Genomic DNA, 22507 nt, shown 5'->3' with positions numbered 1-22507 from the left:
GTCAAAGTGCGGGGGTTCAGAACCTTTTTTATTGATACAACTGCAACTGTAGCAGAGTCCGTCTTAATGGTGTGTGAGAGATGAGAGAGAACGAAATGTGCACAGCGGGCCTGTGGGCAACTACGAGAGTTCAGTCCATTTAATGTGGGTGTGTGCACATGTGACACACACACATACACAGTGTGTCTGCAGGCAATAACAGAGTTCTGTTTAATTTAGTGGGTGTGTGTCAGTTACAAACTCACATAAAGAAAAACAAAGTCTGTCTTTAGGCAATAAAAGAGTTTGGGTCATTTGGCTGGGTTTTGTGTGTCAGTTACACACAAACACACAGAGACAGAGAGAGAGAGCGAGCGAGAGAGAGCGAGACAGAGCAAGGCAAGAAAGAGTCTACAAAAGAATGACTCATTCAGTACTCCTTGTTTGATGATGTGTTCTTCTGAATGGAGCTGGGTGTATATTTGTTTGAGCATGACTGCTCCTCTTCTCTCAGTATTCCCACATACAGTAAACATTCCTTACAAGTTCATATACAGTGCTCTGCAAAAGTCAGAGACCACCCTTCATTTATTTCATTTCCAGTCAAAACAGCCATGAAGTATAAAATATTCATTTTTTAGGAGATATTTCTGAGGAAATTACAGCATGTATTAGTTAATCCACTTTCACAAGGAAGGGGGAAGTTGAAGGAAACTCAGTGGAAAAAATGAGTTTCAGATTATCAGAAGAACTGTGCTTTCATCTTTAAAAAACAGGAGAACTCTTGCTTCAGATCTGATAAAAATCGAAAACAAAAAATCATGTTTTTGTCCTTCTTTGCACTGTGAGAAGACGCAGTGCTATGGGTCTGAAAGGATGTGTAGCAGTCAAGAACAACTAGGTTGCTGAGAAAAGGAAATAGAAAAAAGAAGAAAATTTGCAAACTAAACAAAGAAGCTGCTGGTGTTCTCAGAACAACAGACTGTCCACCCCAGAGTCCAGACCTCAACATCACTGAATGTGTTTGGGATTACTTGGATTGTGAGAAGCAGTGAATGCAACTAATTGAAGGAGAAATATCACTGCAGGTATCAGAAAAAGCTGAAAGGAAGTCTACAGAAAAGAATGGAAGCAGTTTTAAAGGTAAAGGTGGACATGCTAAACACTGAAGAAAATATTTTAAAATGTTATTATTTATTTGGTCTATACTTTTTGTTGTGTATTTTTTTGGTAAACATGTGTTTTCTGCTCTTCTTTATACTTAAAAGTTACTTCATGGCTGTTTTGACTGACATTTACATAAGTTAGGGCAGTCTTGCACAGTACTGTATACATTACATGTAAATGTATCTACCGTCCAAAAACTGAAATATGAGGTCTCAGCCATATTGACATTTCCCTTTTACCGAAGGCACGTGGTTCTACAAGCTGTTAGGACTTGCTGCTTGATGGTGGGCAGATTTCTGCCCCTATCCAATAACCACGCCCACTCACCCAGCCTTCATACTTTCGCTGTTACAGCTGCTTTTTTACATATGAAAATCTCAGATCGACAAGACAGTGCAAAACAGTGATGTAATATTTCATATAGCAAACATTCAATGTGTTGACTGATTTGGCAGACTCTGTGATGTTAACAGGCTTTCTGTGGGCTATTTGGACCATATTCTGTCCTCACTAGGCCTGGGCAATAGGGCAATATAATCAGATATCTACGATGATGGATAAGTAACCTGATGGCGATGTGTAAAAGGTGATAATCAGTGTTTTGGGAAAAGAACAGACAGAGAAGTAGAGGGGACTAATTTACCGTTAAACAGCTTGTAATTGTAGCGTTTTACGCTATAAAAGAAGATCTTCTTTTACATCGGTTTCCACACAAACTGTTAAGCTTTATCTAAGGCTGTATTTGGCTTCAGCCTTGCCTTATACATGGAATGGTTTTTCCTTCGCTCTCAGCCTCACTAACTCTAACTTGCTTGGGTACCAGCGATAAAACTGGCACTCCTCTTCCTGAACTAAGCAATGAAAGAATACTTCACAATAAGAGTCACTGTGGAAATATACCCAGAAAATATCTGCGGCAGAACAGATAATCCAGAATAAGCATGCTAAAATTTTCTGAAAACGGGGAAGTTGGGAAACTAGGGTTCACGTTTAAGAAGTGTGCAGGCAGAGAGAACTTTTGATAGAACGTTTGAGAGAACTGCAACAAAGTATAAATGTACACGACTGTTAGCTTGGTGCTATCACTGAAAACCCCAACAGCGAGCTAGTTAGCATTATCTTAACAGTGGCAAGATGGGCAAACAAACAAACTATTTATAAAGCAAACCAAAGCTGTATAGGCTCTCAGAGCAAACACGCTTAAAAAAGGCAAACATTATAGTTTTTGTCATATGCTGCAGCCACTGTTAAGCTCTCCACCACCACACTATGGCCACACGCACACTCTGTCCCCTTCAATGAGACGGCTAATGAGAGCAATTGGACATTAGCATACAAAATCGCCACCCAGAAAATAGTTAAATAGAGTTAAATAGGTCTCCTTTCATATCCCCAACTATGGCACTTCACTGTAACTACCGCTAATGTGACCCCCCACTCTTGTCTCCACATGTAGAAATGTTCTTGCAGCGCACAGGTCATTTAACACAACACTGCTCACGAACTGCACATGGAATAAATCAAAGGCATTATCTCTGGCCCACCATAATGCAGGCCACTGGAGCATGGAGCACGGTTCCTGCTTTACCTTTGTCCAGCACCAGCTTCCCACATCTCCAAATCCTATTGCCTTCGCTCTGTGGAGAATGAAATCCTCTCTAGCTCAAATCCCTTTAATTAGGAGATAGTCCGCCCCGCCAAACCTCCCCGAATAATCTTGATACCGATTCCGATAGAATTACAAAAGATTCTTCTGGCACACTAAATGAAGGTTTTAAACTAGTATTACATATTTAAATGAGATGGAAAGGATTGAGAAAAACAAGTACAGATTTCGCACCATATTTTCCACATTAATTGTCAGTTTCTTCTTTCTAATTTGAGAATGGAGTATTGATGAGCGATACGGAAAAAACAGCACAACCCCTGGGGACATTTTCAAAATGCATGATATAATGATATGAATAATGAATTTTTATGTCAAAATCATCAGCACTTCAGCACCAAAAAATTAGCAATTTTGTTCTTTCTATAGTAGTGGTGAGTTAAATCAGTAACAGTATACTTCAGACAAAACTGCTAGCATACATACAACAGAAAACATACTTCAAAGCAAAAAATATTGTTTTGAGTTTCAACACTGTTTTTTTACTGCAAGCTCAGCAGTGATTTGTTTTCATTTTCTGCTGTCTGAAACACCATCTAGCAGAAGAAAGCTGCCAAGAGCCTATGAAAAATGTTCTGAATTGGAAGTAAATGTGCAAGGTAATATAGTGGACCTCAAAACCTCACCTGCAAACAATGCCATCTATTTAACCAGGCATTGTAATGTTTCATTCAAATTTCTGGCTAAATAGATGCACTATTTGAAATGTTGAGTAACAAAGTTCATAGAGTTTGATGGTAATTTTAATAATTTTCTCGATTTTTTGTTTGTTTTATAGGCGCTGCATATAACATGTTACCCATATGTTTCAAAATAAAATGCTCCGTTAACTTTGTCGCTACTTTTTAAAACTGTTGCAGCTACTTCAGTGGCTGTAAACTCTGCACGCCATTTCATGTGTCTCCAATGTCAACTGAATGAATAATGAAGGGTTTCCGACACGATGTGTAAGTCCTTAGTGATTTTCCTTTGTGTTCATTGGTCAGTCTCACACAAAATGTGGACAGGACAAGCAATTCCACCAATTATACACTGTGAGAGGCAGATGACGTGCATCTCAACCCCTCTTCATAGCCTCTTAGCTCTGGATGTGAGTCACGTACGATCTTGTGATAAAGTGGAATCGAAAGGGCGAGCCTACAGATTCAGAAAAAGCTTGAACTGCATTTCTGCACTGTATTATTGCAAAGATAGAGAAACATAGAAAAATTGGATTTGACGTGCAGGCATGTTTGTCCACCCCAGAGGGTTAAAGTATTGTGATGTTATATTTTTGCCATATCACCCACTCCTAATTTCACATATTGCACATCCAGTCAAACAGGGCTAATTTTTTCAAAGGAAAAACCTTTCATAGCTATGCCACCTGGAAGCTTCTTATCAAAAAAATTTATAATGAAAAAATGCAGTTGGCCAGTGTTCTTTAAGTACTAACAACATCCAGCGTGATGTAATGTTATCATGATAAGTAAAGAGTAAGGTGCTAGACTACTACTGTGTCTTTCAGTTTGTGCTGTGTAATACACCGCAAAGAGCTAAAGGTTTAAGATTTTGTGTTGCATTTAAAAGAAATGGTACTCTGATCTACAGAGACCAACAGTAAACTAATGAGCTAACAAACACCCCTGCACACTTAATTGCCTTTCTCTATCTCTCTCTATCTCTCTTTCTTTCTCTCTCTCTCTCTTTCTCACACACACACACACACACAGAGCTGCGGGCTGGTGCCCCAGAGAGTGAGCATTTTCAGGGTAATGGGAGCAAGCAGGGAGAGCTCAGAGGAGGCCTGGGCTGAGATCAATAGTGTGCCTGCTTTAATTAACACTCCTCCATACCGGACACACAGCCAGAGCAGCAGTAGACCTGCCAGCTTCAGGGAGTGAGTTAGGGGTATGTTTGTGAGTGTGTGTGTGTGTGTGTGTGTGTGTGTGTGTAAGCGAGTGAGAGAAAATGAGAGATCCATACAAAGTCCAAAGACAATAGTCTCTTTATCCAGTTCAAATTCGCCTTTCAGATTCTCCTGGTTCTAGCTAAGAAAATAAGTTGCCAGCCCCTCAGTTTAAACAATAACAGCTTCTAACCTTGTCAGTGTACTTGGTGCTCCATGCGAGCAGCATGAGAATCAAAGATTATTCCATTAACAGCACACGGGTTTTTTGCCACTGTAATACAGAAATCAGTTGCTGTGAGCGGTCATAGGTGTGCGTATATCGTGGATTTTAGCTTCGAATGTGGCTCAGGCAATAAGATTTTAGGACCAGAACTGTCCATTTTATAATGAGTATCTACAGTGTAGCTCAGAATTTAGGACCAGAACTATCCATTTTCAATTTCTATTGTTCTGACTCTACACTCCAAAATTCTGGATACGAAATGATGACTATGAGCTCAATGTGCAAAATGTCAGTTTAATTCAGTACTTTTTGCACCCACACTGGGTGAACTGTATAGAATTCATAGCCCTTTTTATACATACTGCCCCCATGTCAGGGGACCAAACGAAACTGAACAAACTCATATAACTCATATAATCTCCTGAGGGATTGTGGGCAATGAAGTCCGCTCTGGACTCTGAGTCCGAGAAAAGTTGCTCATCCACGTGATTTCCCATGGCATTCTGGGAAACGTAGTCTGAATCCGCCCGAGGCGTGACATATAATCTTCTATAAACGTAAAACGTTTAATGCAGGGTTGAAAACCCTTCGCAGTCAGTAACTGCCTGAAGTCTGTGACGTTTTGTTAATTTTCTTGCAAATTTTGCAGAAAATCCTCTATAGAGAACACACTTCTGCACATTTTAATGCATTTTCTTTTTTGCTGCGTTTAACATATTGGGAAAAAATGAAACATAAAATAAAAAACGTGCCATAGCTTTTATACAGGCCACATTTAATGTTTTATTTTTTTCTCCAAAATGTGAAATAAATAGTAATTGTGCTTGCAGAAGTGTGTTCTCTGTAGACGGTATGTACTTATTTTCAGAAAAAAAAATCAACAAAAACATTATCTGACCAGGGGTGCTCAAATATTTGCATATGACTGTAAGTGATAACACACAAATGATGTCTTCAGCTTATCATGTGAGACAGGTATGCAAAGGCTGTAAGCAGCCTTTTTTATATACGGCCTGGGAAAATAAATATGAAACTGTGCAAACGGTGCAAGACAAAACCTTCAACATCAGCAGCAAAGGCTTGTAGGGCACTGGCTTAATGTTAGGAGGGTTCATGGGCATCAGGTGGGCGAAGGACAGTGAAGCAGCAGGTGATCAGACAGGGTCATGCCCTCAAACAGCAGGAGCTAGTGAGCTTCGGCAGGATGTCATCATGCTGAGCTACTAGATATGAGTCAAACATTACTGCAGCTTCTTTACTTCTTTCCCTATGTCTTCTAGCACTCTCTAAGTGCGTTCACTTTCTAATGCATCTTTTATAACATAAACATATTGTCACTGTAGTAACAAGCCTTGCATCTCTAAAATTTTTCCTTTACAGGAGAAGAAAAATACATTTACTTTCATTCATGCATTTAATTTCTTTTACAGCAATAAACAAACACACTATGACTCATCAGTGTCCTTAGGACACCTTTCATGACCTTTTTAGAATGTTTGACAAAGAATCGCACCCTTTCTCTCATGGATCAATGGATGCAAGTGCTGCACCCAAACAGATTTGGTTAAAAAAACAGTAGATTATGTTCAAGTTACACAGGTACATCAGATGGCCTCATTTTATTTAAAGCAAACAGGACTGTGTGAGCATAAACTGGCCAACTGCCATTATGTGGTGTGTGGACATGAAGTCCATGGAAGCTGAGAAAATGCATGATCCTGAGAATAAGAACTATGATTAGTCAACAACTCTTCTTAATAATGTCTTAACAACAAAGGTTGGAAAATAACCCCTTGCCTATTTCACACAAATTCAGCAAGCCTTGCAAATGAATCAAGACTGAACATTTACACATCGAATATAGTGAATACAGTTATATGTTATGCTCAAAAAATACATGTAATGTCAGACTAAGCAAGTGTTGATGTTTGAGTGTCTGTATGAGCATTGAACAGAATTTAACTGCAGGAAAGGAAAAACACAAATGAGGGGGGGGGTTTCCTCAGTAGATGAACTGCCAACATATTACTTTGTAAGAGAAATACCTTTTTTATTGAGTCTGGGCCTAGCTAACTGCTCCAGAGGCAGCCACACTACATCTCAGCTGCATCCTTAACAGGGTGTCCTTGCCATCATGCTCACATTAAGGCGCTGGTGTTTTGTGGTAGAAAAATTTTATAATTCTAACTCACAAATATGAGTAGAACAGTTAAAATAGCTGTTTAGTTGAATTGTTGGTCAATTTTTTTTGTTATTAAATGTTTTTTCCCCCCATCTTCCCATAATGAAATGTAACAAATAACCAAATAGTTCAGTATTTGGACACTTGCTCCTTGATTGTTTAACTGAGTACATGTGTACATATGCATATCCTTACATCAGGCATATTGCATACTTTGGAATGGTATCCAGTGTTCTATTAAAACACTCCTGAAAGAGACAACCACCAAAGTAAGAAAAATATCTTTCCTGCATATTGTATTCAGGAATTTGTGTATCATTAGACCCTCTAGTACATAAAATTAAATTATGATAAATATGGCACATAGAACACAATGGCAAAGGCAGAGCAATATATCAAGTGTAGGCAAACAAGCCAAATATATCTCTAGCTTATAATAATAGATTGAGCACACAACCCCTCCCATAACAACTTGAGCAACAACCCCTCAATACACACACACACACACACACACACACACACACACACTTCTCAGACACCTCTCCATGCTTCACAAAGTCTTATTAGGAAGTGAGCCAACTCATCTATTTTCGACAAGGGTGGAAGGAAGGGGGGGGGGGCAAAGAGTGCCATCCATGAAAAACACAGGATGCAGACTAGAGGCATACACAAAGGTGTAAATGAACATAATGAATGCTGTGCAGTCATACCAGACAAGAATAAACCGGGCACGTGAGGAAACTGAAATGTTGAAAAAAGGGAAAAAGAGATCAAAAGTGTAAGCACAATAGCCAAGGATGTGGAAGATTGATGGTGTGAATGAGGACTGTGTGCAGTTGGGTAGGTGCACGTGGGTGTGTGAGGGAGAGAGCTAACAAGATAAATGTACGGCTTTGAGGCAGCGGATTAAAAGCAGCCGGCTTTCACATAATCTAATAGGCCTTTTAAAATCATGATGACCGCTGCAATTTTCTCTCACACGCCAGCAAAGCACTGTAAATAGCAAGTTTCAAAATAACCAAATAATAATAATACTCATTCCTGCTATGTCCTTGGGTAAAAAAAAGATGTTTATTAGTTTTATTTTTAATGAATAGTAATGTTGACTTGTGCTGTCAAGGAAACATGGTGAATCTTAATATGATCATAGTAAAAATCGAATTATTCTATATGAATATTAATTGGTATTTTATATGCTCAACTGGACTTGTCTTTCTTTTATTGCAAACGTTTGTAATTCAAAAGAAAATTCTGTGTTTTGTATATATCCTGTCTCAAAAATATTTACAAGGTGACAGTATGGGACATGGGACAGGGAACTCTGGAAATACAACAATACCAGGGGGGGATGCCTCAATGCCATTTTTTTCAGACAAGTATTCACCGCTACTGATTACAATACCATACTTAATAACCTACTTAGAATCAAGTACTTGTTACTGTGAGTGCAATGACCTTAAGAGTTAAATCATTAAAATCTAACTGATTTTAAATGACTTACATTAGCTAGCTATGTTACGTCAGTTACCCCGAATAGAGTAGCGCTGTAGCAGAGAAGAGTGGGTTTTGTTCCACATCACAAAAGCACTTCTGTACGGCTGTAAGTAAAGTATCCTCACCTGTCACTTTCAACAACAGTCTCTTTAGCACAGTGACAGCAGGAATCACATCCGAGGCTAATGTATCTGAGGAGCTCACTTGTGGAACTGTCTTAATTGGCTGGTTGAGCTGTAGTTGAAGGTCCTCTAAAGCAAGGAATACACTGCGAAATTTTAGAATTCTTGTTCTTTGGTGACTCACACTGTATGTTTGAATAAACCGCCATGTATGGACAAAGCCTACGATTTAAATACTCACACCGTGGAATCACTTTGTCTATGCTACACGAAACAAGCTGCTACACACAGCTCTCTCCATGAACAATCTATGAAGTTATTTTCATTCAAAATAACATGCTGTGCCTCTGAGTACTGAGCAAAAAAGCTGAGAAACAGCAGCTTTGCTAACACAGTGCACTGAAACTAAAAGCAGGGGGAAATTTACATGGTATGACAATATGGTCTCTATACAACCTATTTTAGAAAGACAATCTGAAAATATCAGTGTATTAATTTTTATACCTTGTAATTCTGTTCAGTCAAACAAAGTACAGCTGGCATGTACAGACTTTAGTGACACAAATGTCAACTTTTTTGCCCTCTATTTTAGCCTTCGCATCTCCACTTGTACAGGGGAAGTGGTTGTGATTTTGTTTGTTTGTGTTTAAAAATGGGCTAAAATTGCACAGTGTATGTCTGGTGAATATACGCCAAGGCAAATTGTTTAAAGTGACCTTTGTGTCTAACTGCCATGGTTCAGCAACACTTCTCTGTGAGAGCAGACCCTCACTCACTGCCAGCTTAAGCTGTTTATTCATTAGCATGGTAGCATACATTAGGCATATATGACATGGTATTAGCTGGCATTGGCCGTTGGTGTTGGTGCATTTTTATTAGGTAGAATATGAGTAAATTAGAGTGTTTACGGGCCAATAATCGGTATCAATGCATTCTTAATCAGTACTGAAATTCTAATGATAATATAACATATAACATTACTTTAAGGTATTTATATCAAAATGAGTACAGCTAGCAGAGTTGAAATCTCATGGGAAAAGGGTTGGATGTTAGATGAAAGTACAAAACAAGTGCTACATGTTTCAGCACCATGGATAGTTCCATCTGAGAAATAACGCTGCAAGCATAATTACATGCCAACCTCAAAGCTAACCTTTTTTACCTTGTTAACTAATTTCCCTGGTCATATTAAGCACAACTCATCATAACACTTCCTTTAAAAGACAAAATTCCTATATCCTGTAATCTTAATTTTTCAAAACTAGCCAAGAGAGATTGTCGGTATTGGATGAATAACATGACAGAGACTTACTCAAAAGAGCTAATGAGAAAAACCCACAGCTAATCAGTATTCAGTTCAAGATTTATTTATTTAGTGCTTTTTGTAAGAGACACCGTCACAAAGCAGCTTTACAGAAAATCCAGGTCCAAGCCCAGCAAGACAAGGATGACAGTGGCAAGGAAAAACTCCATAAGAGCAAGAGGAATAAACCTTGAGCAGAACCAAAACTCAAAAGGAGAACCCATCCTCCGCTCGTCGATACCAGATGGCAAAACAATAATCCAACAAGAAGAATATGAATAAAGAATAAGATTTGACTATTATATATATTTGTCAATACAGGAAACAAAATGAGCCTGTCATTGGACTGAAGCATTTGGATTAACCAATGATAACCGATTACTACTGTAAGAAGCATAACCCAGTAATAATGAGAATAAATCTATGAAAAGGTATGACTACTGTTAGAAGTATATCACAGGCATATCAACGAGAGTTAAATCCATATACACCAATGACTGGTGTTAGAAGCCTATCATGACAAAATGTTAGTATGCTAATAACGTATACACAATATGCAATATTTACAATATACAATATACAATGTGGTACTACTGTAGGTATGTTAAAACACTAGATTATGATGGAGACTTGTCATCTTCTACAGGTGTTTTACAGGTGTTTTCTACAGGGAATATATTTTAACCATTTCTGCATCTAACATGAGGGCCTTATTAGCAATAAAAGCCACACTATCTCTGCCTTTTCTGTCACGTCTTTAACAACACAGGCACTCATGTTTTTGAGTACTCAAGTACCCCTGCACATCCCTATTCATAACATAGTGACATTTGTCCGCCTCTAAAACATCTTTGGACTTTTGGTTACATCACTGAGCTCCAGTGGGCCGAAAAAATAATATTAACCAATAATATCATGATTCAGGTACAATTACACTGTCATGTAGAAAGAGGTTGATGTGTTTGGCAGAACATATCAGACAACAATCAAAATCATGACATTTAGCATGTCTAATTTACTCTTAGCTGCTTTGTGTGTCCAGGCCTGATCAAATAGCCATGCAATCGTAAAAAAGCCAAGCATAAATGCAACCAAGACACACTGGATATGGGCTGCCATGCAAACACAGACACTTCAGAAGATTAAGACAACACAAAATCTTTATAACTAGGGATATGGGAATTGTGGGTCGATGCCGATATCTAATGTTTTTCATGTGCACATCTGCCGATGCTGATAAACAAAGATTTATGAAATGTACATTTATAAAATTGGGACTAAATCTACTATTTCAGGGTATTGCAGGGTTAAACATGCAGTAAAATGAATAAAATCTAGATATTTTAGCACAGTTGCCCAGCATTGCCTAAATGTTCTACTGCTCTGAAATACAATAAATCCGTCATCAAACATCAGTTTAAACTACTGGTCAAATCCAAATATCTGTCCAATGCTGATACGTTTTTTTTTTTTACCATTTTCTGCTGATACCAATATGATGGCAACATCATCATGCGTCCCTATTTAATACTTCCAAACAGAATTATGCCAGTATTATGTAGGGTCTTTTGTCCAGTGAAATTAATCTTGAATGACAAAACAAAAGCTGCACACAATAGCCCTGATGCCTTTTACAATGTAAGCATCATAAAAACTGGAGCAGATCTCTCAATTTCTCTCTGCATATCTGTAGAAAAGTACACTTCGGGTATGGCATCATATCAGGGGATCCCAAAAGAATCCCTCAGATTTGCATGTAATATAGCAAAAGAAGCCAATCGGATTTCTATCTAACAGAGACACATTTATGTGGCCTAGTGTAAATGGAATGTGGATCAACAAAAAGTGTGTATGTTTATTTTTTCATACTGGCACTTTCTAAGGCACTCTGTCTACCCTTTAATGTACATCACAAACAGGGCAGTGTTATGAATGAGAAACAGTTTCACCACCACTAGGCCCACCTCCATCAGAGGGCCTGCTCAACCATCAGTACCATATGGCCAATCTCTCGGTAGACCCATTGCTCCTAAATGGGGACCTGTTGTTCCACCTAATATTAGCGATAGGGGGAGGGGAGAAAACGGCGCATCGTTTCCTGGCAAGCCACTGAGGGGGGCTTTCCGGGGATCAGGCAGACGGCTCGTAGCAGGAGCTTCCGCATCCCCGCCAGTCCTGCTGAGTGTGAGCCACCGTTGCCACGGTGATGGTGACACACATCTTGCTCAGTTCCAAAATCGGGTGCTGTTCAACATCTTCAATGTGCATCATTCTAATCATAGAGACCAACATTTGCTTGGTTATGGTTGTGGAAACTGGAGGTTTTCCCATATTTCAGTAAATAACCTACTGACTTATTTATTATAGTATTGAAACATCTTAGTATTGAAACATCTTTACAAACAGAGCCAACACTAAAAGAACTTTCAGGGTAAGGCTGCACAATATATTGTTTGATGGATAGCTATCACAATTCTGGCTTTTTCAATACTGCTATCATGGAAGACTGCAATATTGAAGATAAGCCCTTATAAAAGCTTTTAAATGAGCATCTTAGTTTCTGCTTATATTTCAATCAACCAAGACAGCTCCAATATTGAGCTTTTATAAGTTATACACAGAATGCACCAGCAGTGCCACATTTACTAATATTACCAAAAAACTATGAGCATAATAATTTTATTCAACATTTCATAGTAAATAAAACACACTTAACATATTGTCATATTGCCCACCCCTATTGTAAAGCATTTACAATTTCAGTACGCAGCAATGTAACTGCAAAATGGCTTTCTGTACAAGTCATACAGGCTTACTTCTTGGCCAGGTTTGGATGACATCAAAACCCAAGAAACCCACCTATGAGTGAGATAAACTCATTCAGTCAGTCTCTCCACACAAATTGAAAGGGTCTCTATTGTACATTGAGAGCAGTTTAGATGACAGTATTGTTTTCATTTCAACAGATAGTGATGTATCTAATTCAGTTTTGTGAAGGGGTCTTTCTCTAGTTTTTTTTATCATCCATTGGCAGCTTCATGAACAACAATAGACTCTGAGATACAGAAGATGGAGACCCTTTAAAGTTCACACACAAACAGACAACAGCTACACACATACACATACAGAGTAGCACAGATCTGGCAGTCTCCAGCTCAGTTCAAGCCCAGAGTAATGGCAAAGCGAAGCAGAGGCAGTGAGGTGGAAATAAGACCACCTGGCTTCATCCACAGCTGTCTGTCACTTCAGCTTTGCACTGGCCTCAGCCCTCAGTGTCTACTTCTACTATTACAACTCTTACCATGCAGTGCCCCCTGCTGGTTAACTTTAGGCATTAAACCATTCACCCATGATTTCTATTCAGTGTGAATAGGACACATTTGAGGAGGTGAAAACAGCACTCCTGATACACAAAAGGTGCATTACATTTATTTGATAATTTAATGTCTAGCATTTGCTTTGGGGATTAGATGTCAAACCACAGAGAACAGTGTAATATTTCTTTGAACCTTAGTTGTAAAGCTTGGTGATTGTGGTGTGTGTTTTATGTATTATCCATGCTGTTTTATGGCCTCACTAAATCTGAGATGTGCGTTTTATTTTCTGTGGGCACTGGCTACATTCATTGAAAACAGCAGTTTAGCTTTTATGGTAAGGTGAAGGGGAACAAGAATAAACACTTGTGTTAGCAGTGGTTTCATCAAATAATACTGATTAAAAAGACGTTCTTGTGCCAAGCATAAGCTTTTTGTTTGGTACAGGCCACTCTTTCCACACAAAATTAAAGTTCACTTTCCTAGACATAACACAACAACAAAGAAATCAGTACAAAGATCGCACAACAGTCAACGGAAGTGCCTGTTTATTTTCCTCTAACATTAAGGACGTATCTTTCATCTGCAAGCTCAAAAAATCATAAAAAGACATTTACAGTTAATGTGCTACAGATACTATTAACACAATTTGCTGCTGCATACTGGTAGCCATCATGCTGGGCCTCAAATGAGCATATAAAATGTGCCTTGTGAGGCTACATACAGTTGGGTTATGGAAAGATGCTGCCTGATCTAGTAGCAGCTTTACTGCTTAACTAAACGTGATCCAAAGGGAGCAGCTGGAGAAGAAAACGTTCTTGAATCAGTAGGCAAGAGGGTTTTCCATAACAGTGAACACTGTAACTGGGCATTAAACAGTGATGAGCACTGGTTTCCAGCTGCCCACGATATTTCCTGGGGACATAGAGATAGATATTAATCATGAGAAACTGCAGTCGTGCACAGTGGCTCTATACTTAGACACACTGACCACTGCTTCCTGTGCAGTATGAGGGACTGCTAGGCTCTGGTATTGGCGTTCTCTGCAATGTGATACTGGTCACACCAAAGACAGAATATATGGCTACGCCATTAAAGAAGAAGTGCTCTTTTCATTTGAGTTCAGTACTGGAAGACACAGATGGCAATACAACTCAACTCAATACACAGAACTACAAAATAATGTTTTATTATTTATTATTATGTGCACTGGCTCTTATTTGTTGTTTAACAAACATTTGGACAAAAAGATTATGCTGTGTTTTACAGTAATCTTAGTTTCTACATTGTAACCTCTCAGAATTCAAGCAAAGCACTGTATTCGTAGTAGTGGGCGATAGTGTTGCACCAATACTACATCCGCATTGCTGCAATACTGACACTTGAATACAGCATCAGCATCAGCACCAGCAATAGACAGTACCGAAATTATGAAGCAATTTCTGCATGCTATTGAGTGATGTGTACTTGTGCCCCAGTAGATGGAGCTTGACTGAAGCAAGTAACACTTCATCAGCGTTGAATTAGTTCATGTTTGAGACAAAAATTGTTTCATTATTCAAAATGTTCGTTGCAAATTCTATAATGTCAGTATTTTGAGGCACTAGTAGTGGGCAATATACAGCCCGAAATTCTACCCAAATTATTAGCCACAAATGAACACAGATAAGGTAATATACAAACAGTGAATACTTCCAAATGGTAACCCTTTTCCTGAATGACTGATCTTTCAGTTCAGTTTCAGTTTCATCTTTTCATTTACCGCTGTGTAGTCAGTTACAGTATGAAGTAGTGTTAATCTACACTGTTATCGAGAGAATGAACATTAGAGAGAAAAAGCTGGCATGGACACCATAAATAACTGCAATATTTACTAAAGTCCAGTCATGTTTGACGCTTGTAGATGTGCAAGTTTGTCGGATGCATGTATGAGACAAATTAGAAATTGACACGAAACAACATTTGCAACTGTTGTTCTCAAGCAGAGAGAAGCTGCTAGCTGTTGGAATAAATGTATGATGTGTCACAGTTGAAATGAACACTCTATTTCACACTGTGGTGCACTGACATTCATTGAGGCACATCATTAACCATAATGCCTCAACACTGCACGTGAATTTCAAGAGGCTCTAACTAGCTTGCAAACACTGTTTAGTGCACTCTGAAAGCAAATTCTGAAAGCTCGCCAGGCCTTGCTGAAAAGCCCTGTGTGTGACAAAACTGCTCACTTTGGCACCAGGACCTTTCATTGGGCTGCTATAACAGTCCACCAAATGGTGAGCCCCCCATCTTCCGCATCAAAAGACCGGATTCACAGAGAGCTTGAATAAAACCATGCCATCTTTTCAGCACTTCTGTCAGCTCATCAATATTTCCCAATGGGTCCTCAACAGGCTCCAGATGTACATCTGCATGCACCTCAAATCTAACGATTCCCATTCCACTCCTCCTCACTCACATTTTCACCTCTTCTGTAATCTTGTTTCTTCATCCAGAGTTAGTTCTGCCCCACTGATGATATACATGGCCCTTACATAAAGCATCCATGGTGGAGCCAGCGGGTACTGAACATGCTGCTGAGTGTTCTGGAAATGGGCCGGAATTGATGAGATGGCACAGAAGAGACAGGAGAAGCAGGTCAGCCGTGGGTGCTGTGATTGCTGTTTGGCTGATGTGCAAATATGACTCAGGCACATCTAAACCCTCCGAGCTACAATGTGATGGATAAGGGAATTACTTAATTGTTGACACGAGGGAAGATCACAGTGCTCAGCTATCCATCAGGCCAGTAATATTGAGTAATACCATAACTAACAAAGCTCAGAGCATAAATCATCACAAGGACTTTGAATTAATAGAAGATGCAGTTCCCAAACTAATGTGTCACATAACAGTGAACCTTAAAATGTTACCTGTATAAAAGTCAAAGAAAATAAATGTGTGAAAGTATATAGTGAAATGTGAAAGGTTATTTACAGTCTAGTTTTACCAAGTAAATGCTAGCCTGTATCAGTAAGTATACAGAGAGCCAGATGCTGTTGACAACAGTGATTCTATTTTCATATAATTACCTATTTCCTGAACTTACAGAGCACTATTATCATAAGATTTTATAGTAGTTATTGGCTTATCATTTTGAATAGAGATATATGAGTAATATTTTTAGACTAAAAATAATATGCATTAGTTTCTGAATATACAAAACTTTACAAAAAAAAAGAAAAAAAGATGAAGTTGATAAAGTAAAACATTACATATTTTGTTTTTGTAGTGTTTGTAGTGTTCATATACTGGCCCAACTTTTTTGTAAATTAGTTTGTATACAAGCTACTTCATCAGTTATTATGAAAGTTCAATTTAAATTAATTCTCTCTAGCCTTCTGTCAGTTCTCTTTCTCCACACAGTGGTTACCGGCTTTTGAAGCATTGTCATTGGCTTACTTCTCACTTGTCGCTAATATCCAGTTACATCCCCATTGCACCCAGTCCTAACCTTACTGTTGTCCAACGGCTGTGAGTAGAAGCAGATCTTTTTTTTTCCTGAACATCTCCCTAAAGGTGTCCTCTTTTTAAGAACATAACAAGGAGTCTGAACTGAGGTGGAGCTTGAACCAGGTAAGCCACTCTGAAAATTATGAAGCATCAGCTTGGCATAAGCGGTGGAATTTAGGGCCCAAGAGGCTGTCTAGACTGTCCTAGCTTTTATTGTCACAACAAACTCACACAGTTTAAGTAAAGGATCCTGAGTCTCACAGAGAACATCTTTTCCAGGCAGAGCCAAGCCACTTGATACCTGAACAACCCCATTCTGCCAACACTGCTGCTTCTGGTATACCTGGATGCAGTCCAGGTCCATAGGATGTGCTGAAGTTCTCAGTATCAAAAAAGGAAACAGAAATGAGAGCCGCTCTTCAAAGAGCCACAGGTCAGAGGAGAGACAGCTCTAAACTAAGCAAGAAACAATGATCTTGTCAACACTGTCTGCTTCCGCATAGCTTGTGGCCTCTGCTGTCTGCAGATACACCAATAAATCCTTCAAAAACTCATGAATACAACATAGACATCTCATTAAACTGACTATAACTAAATGAAAGCACTGTGATCATTTGAACTGTTGAAATGTATTATTTATATGCAAGAACAAGGGCTCTCAAAGTTAACACTTCAAATTCAGTGTGAATCAGAAATCAAAACACATCTTTCCTCCATGCTATGACGTATTTCTCAGCGAAAAACGGTATCAGAAGGGCTATGAGCTGGTTAGGATTTTACTCTCGATGACAGGTAGAGGTAAATAATGATATTACTGGTTCATTTTTTTCAGCGGCATACACATGCTGTCATAGCCAAAAATCAGAAGACATTTTAGAAACGGGCATGAGAGACAGTGTTAATGCATTTTATAAGTTTGACTTCTTCAAACCATCCATAGCAGTGCAGTATGTCGCTATAATAGGATGCGATCCAAGATTATAGCCCTCTCGTTCAATACAACTTCTAACTGACCTTTAAAGCAATGACTTCTACTGAATGGTGCTCACAGCACACCTATGTATAAATAAACAGGCAGCAAACTAACAAAAGCAATAGTATATACCTATACCTATTCCCATCACCACGATGACATGGTCTTATCCACCTTTTGCTGGGTTCCTGGGTCTTCTAATCATTTTAAGTTACACTGCTTCTATTCAAAACAATCTTTACAGAAACCGCAATGTAATGGTGGGCTGGGCCAGTTTGTCCTACATGCTCACAGACGCCTGACCCCTGAGACTCACGTCCAGCCATGCAAGACTAATCCATCCATCCTTAATCCTAACAGAGGAAGAAAGAAATGCATGGAAAAGAGAAGAGGAAGTATTACAGTGGAGACTAGTGTGCAAAGTGGAAGCTTTTAGTTACCACAGATTTGCTGCGGTTACAGTAATAAAGGTTACAGTAATAAAGTGATAAAGGTCTACAGCAATGACAGCAAAAAAGGATATAGGTGTCAACCTTGTCAATGACCGATGAGACTGAGTGGATTTTTGTTTAAGCAATGCTTGTTAGCACAAATTGTGGAAAAATCTGGGAGAAATTCTAGCATAATAAATGGGAGTGTGTGATATGTCAGCATCTAATATCTTATTTGCTAATAAATTAAAAAATGTATCCCTCTCTAGTTAAGTACACTATTAATTTACCAAAAAGAGACTGCCACAATAAGAATGATTAAATAAGATTCTCAGGCTCTAAAGAATCTCTCTATGTAAAAGTGTCTTAGGTGCTAAAAAATGTCTGATTTGTCATGCCTACGTAAAAATAATCAATGGTTCATCAGTTTTAACCTGTCTTACGCTCTCTTCACCGGGTAAGAGTGCTGATTTATCACTGATAAACGACAAATGTTTGCTCAAACAATTTCCCTTGGGTATTTAATTATTTGTTTTCAAAGGCTTCCAGGTCACTGAGTTGCTAATGATGAGATGACGTTTGTGCTGTTGAGTGGGGATGTGTTTGAGCAATATATGTGATCGATGTTGATCTGGGTGTGCATGCTGTGTGTGTGTGTGCGTGTGCATGGACAGCCTGGGCACTTCCCTTCTCACTCTTAGCTATGACTCACTGCTTAACAGGCTTGTATAACAAGCAGTAAGATCAGGACATTGAAAGGGTAGCTGGCACAGAGAAAGCCTGAAGAGCCTGAGACAGACAAACACACACAAAACAGCAGAAGCAGGAAAACAGGACTATGTAGAGAAGCAACTTAACCATGCTGAAAAGTGCCACACAGTCAATATATGTGCTTAAGGATTTACTTCACCCAGGTTTTAATCAGACTGTCTACTCAAGCACTGACCCCTGTAAAAGTTGCCAAAGGTTAGTGAATTAGATTGCTGAGAATGCTGGACTTCAGCACTGTTCCAGACGCCACATAACTGGTTCAAATTCAAAATCCATAAGAATTTTAGAAAAGGATGGTGAAGACAAACACATCCTTTTGCCATGGTTGGAGCACCTGCATTGTGGATAATCCAGAGTATAAGGCACCAGAGTGCACCATGTTTCTTTAACATTCATTCTTAAAACAATTATCCAAGAGAAGTCCAAGTTTTTTTGCATGTTATTTAAGTGGTAATTTCAATGCTGTCCAATACAACAGTACTGCCTTTGTCTTTATTGCAGCCTCCATTCCTTTTGGGAGACTTGTTTTCAGCTTTTTGAAGATCTCTGCAGGGATATTTTCCTCCAAAGTTCAGTCTTAGAAGTCTGCATTTTCTGCTTCTCATGATACAGATTATTCCAAACACATCCAGTGATTATGATATCTGTAAAATCCGATTTTTTCAGATTTTAAGCAATAGTGGAGCTTGATTTTCTCCAGTCTCTCAAAGATAAAAGCTTTAAGTACTGTTTATCTGAGAGTGACAGTTTTGGTGGTCTGCTAGGACTTGCACAATTGTTAGGAGTCCCATTTTCTCTATATTAAAAAAAAAATAAAATAAATGTAACCCAAGTTTTGAAAACTCTTTTTCACTTATTTGACCTTCCCCTTCTTTCATTATGCAAGCCAACACTAAGATCCTACCTTGCAGTATGGGCATGGCAAAATTAACAATGACAGGAGACCATCCAGATGCAAAGATAGTAGTGTTACAGTATAATTTTCTTATTTTCTCCATTATGTATTTACAGGAGACCATCCAGATACAAAGATATGAGTGTTGAAATATCATTTCCTTATTTTCTACATTATAAATCTACATGACCAAACACATGTCTTAATTGGCTAGTGGATCCCTTCATTGTTATCAAAGCAGCTACTTTGGACAGTAAGCTAAAACAATCACCCCAACAGGCATATCAGTGGACAAGCATATACATTTTAGCTGAGACTTAGCAGTAGAAACCCTGAGCTTTAGGCACACAGAGAAATCACATATCAGCACCTGTTTTGGTGTTTTTACATTTTCTGTTATCTACTCTTTCTCCTTCTCCTCTCCTGCTGCTTTCCTTTGCTCTCCCACACAGAAATAAATAGACTCTCTATGCATGGCTGGTGGGGGAAGGATGCTCTGCCCTCGGCTGCTGACGGACTCACAGGGCATCTCAGACCGGACTGCTGGGCCGATTACACAATACATCAAGCCCACAGCTGGAGCTGAAACTTAAATAGGGCCTGGGGTGCAGGAAGGCCTTTGGTACATTAGCCTAGCTAAGAATGATAGTTTGACAGCCAGCCTTTGACTCGCCTTATGGTTCTATAGCGAATCTTTTTGAAAACGATTCTATATAGCACCAAAAACAGTTCCTTTTATTTTCACAATGTCAAGCTTGTATGTTATATAGAGCCTTTTTCAAAAAGGCTTTATACTGAACCATATACAACACATTCTCAATCAATCTGAAAAACCTTTTCATCATGCAAGCCTTTTAAGCATGAAATAATTCTATACAGAACTCACAGCTCTGAACATAACCACTCCTTTTACTACAGAATCCTTGAAAAAACATTTTTTTCAAGAGTGTACCTGGCTGAAAACTAGTAAATTATTGAACAAGGCAAGATTGACTGCAACTAAGGATTTTACTGCAATTTTTTGCATAAATATCTTTACAGAGTTCAGGGTTTGTACACTTTTTAAACAGTGGGATTCCATGATATTCCATGACTTTTCCATGACATCAAATTAAATTTCCATGCCATACATTTAGCACAGTGATGGGTGATATATAATCTATAGCAGTATACTGTGATATTCACATACCATTTCCTGTTTTACTGATATTTTTAGTGATATATTTGACAGATAAAGGCCATTTAATTTTGTGCACTTTACTCATGGCATGCAATCCTTGACGGTTTATATTTAAACCATTTGCTTAAAATCCGTAGAAATAAGGAAACTCATGAAGCATGAATTCATTAGCTCTATTAATGTTAAACTTTAACATCACCTGGTAGGCTGTGATATGTTTGAAAATACCATGATACTGAATTTTATCAGTAACCTCCCAATGCTAACATTTAGACAGCTGTTCCCAGAGGAAAAAAGACCTACATTTTCTAAACATTAATTTAACATTCAAATCTCCATGTCATTACGTTTAGCTCGAAATCAAATGATTTAACACTAACAAAGACATATTTATCTAGACATATTCAGTTATCTAACTAAGGTTCAGTTTGGGAGGGATTAGATTTTACATGGTGTGGGGAAGTAATGTATTTTTAGGCTACCGAAGTTTCTCAGTGATTTTCAGTCTCGTCAATGTCAGTGACTTTTGACTTTTGACACAACAAAGACTGTATAAAAATCAGATCAATGAGAGCATCATGTATCAGAGGCGCGATGATAATCTCCTATCCACTAGGTATCCCTTTTGAAAAGTCTCCCCATTTCTGTTTTGGGTGTCCGCGTCGGCAGCGCCGTGGAGTTAGAAATTTTTTTGTGGGCATGACCTGGCGATCAACAGACGTGCGGAGCTTTCACACAGGGGCGTGTCTGGGTGTGTGACGTCATTTTAGTCACGCTGCCTCTTGTGACTTTCATGATGCGTGGAGTACAAATCAGGTTTAAGGCCTTAGCATACGTCTTGCGGAGACGTTGTTCGCCTGGCTTAAGTGAACAGTATGATGTACTTGTGGAGAAAACAAACAACCAAAACCAAAACTCATGGGTTAAGTCCTTAAACCTTTTTTCTTTATCAGCATATATGTAAAGTTATGGATGGGACTTGTTGAAAGGCTAGCCAGAAAAGGCACCTCTATCAATAATGATGAAATGGAAAAGCCAAGGTAAGGATACATCTCCCCTTTGTCAGACTTTGGGGAGGTGCTTCCTCTGCTTGGCTTCTCACCTCCATTTTTTTTTTACAACATAATAAAAAAAGACTCAATTCTGCCACCTCCAGCCTATGCCCAACCATGCCCCTGCTGCTACGGCAACCTATCAAGCATTCAAACACTTCATACTTTAGCTCGGCGGTTTTAAAACTTTTTATCAAGCAACATTTTTTTCACATATTTAGCCTTGAAGACTTGGTGAACCTTTCTTAGGAACTAGTGCTTTATCACCACAAGGCCCCATAAACTGAATACTAACAGTGGCTAACTTTTGCATTGGTCATTTTCATTCTGTAAGTGTTGGTGATTGTTTTGTTTATCATTGCTATGACGGGT

At 38.7% G+C, this 22507-nt stretch overlaps 1 protein-coding gene across 1 annotated transcript in view; it reads right to left on the bottom strand.

Annotated features, from left to right (window-relative positions):
* ppp2r2bb (protein phosphatase 2, regulatory subunit B, beta b) overlaps positions 1-22507 on the bottom strand; it is an 88916-nt gene that overhangs the window by 53341 nt on the left and 13068 nt on the right. The gene's annotated exons all lie outside the window — the stretch shown is intronic.

The sequence above is a fragment of the Colossoma macropomum genome, unplaced genomic scaffold (genome assembly GCF_904425465.1).
Source record: "Colossoma macropomum unplaced genomic scaffold, Colossoma_macropomum, whole genome shotgun sequence".
NCBI classification, from domain to species: domain Eukaryota; kingdom Metazoa; phylum Chordata; class Actinopteri; order Characiformes; family Serrasalmidae; genus Colossoma; species Colossoma macropomum.
The sequence above is the reverse complement of the archived record's forward strand: the minus strand, read 5'-3'. Positions and strand labels throughout refer to the sequence as shown.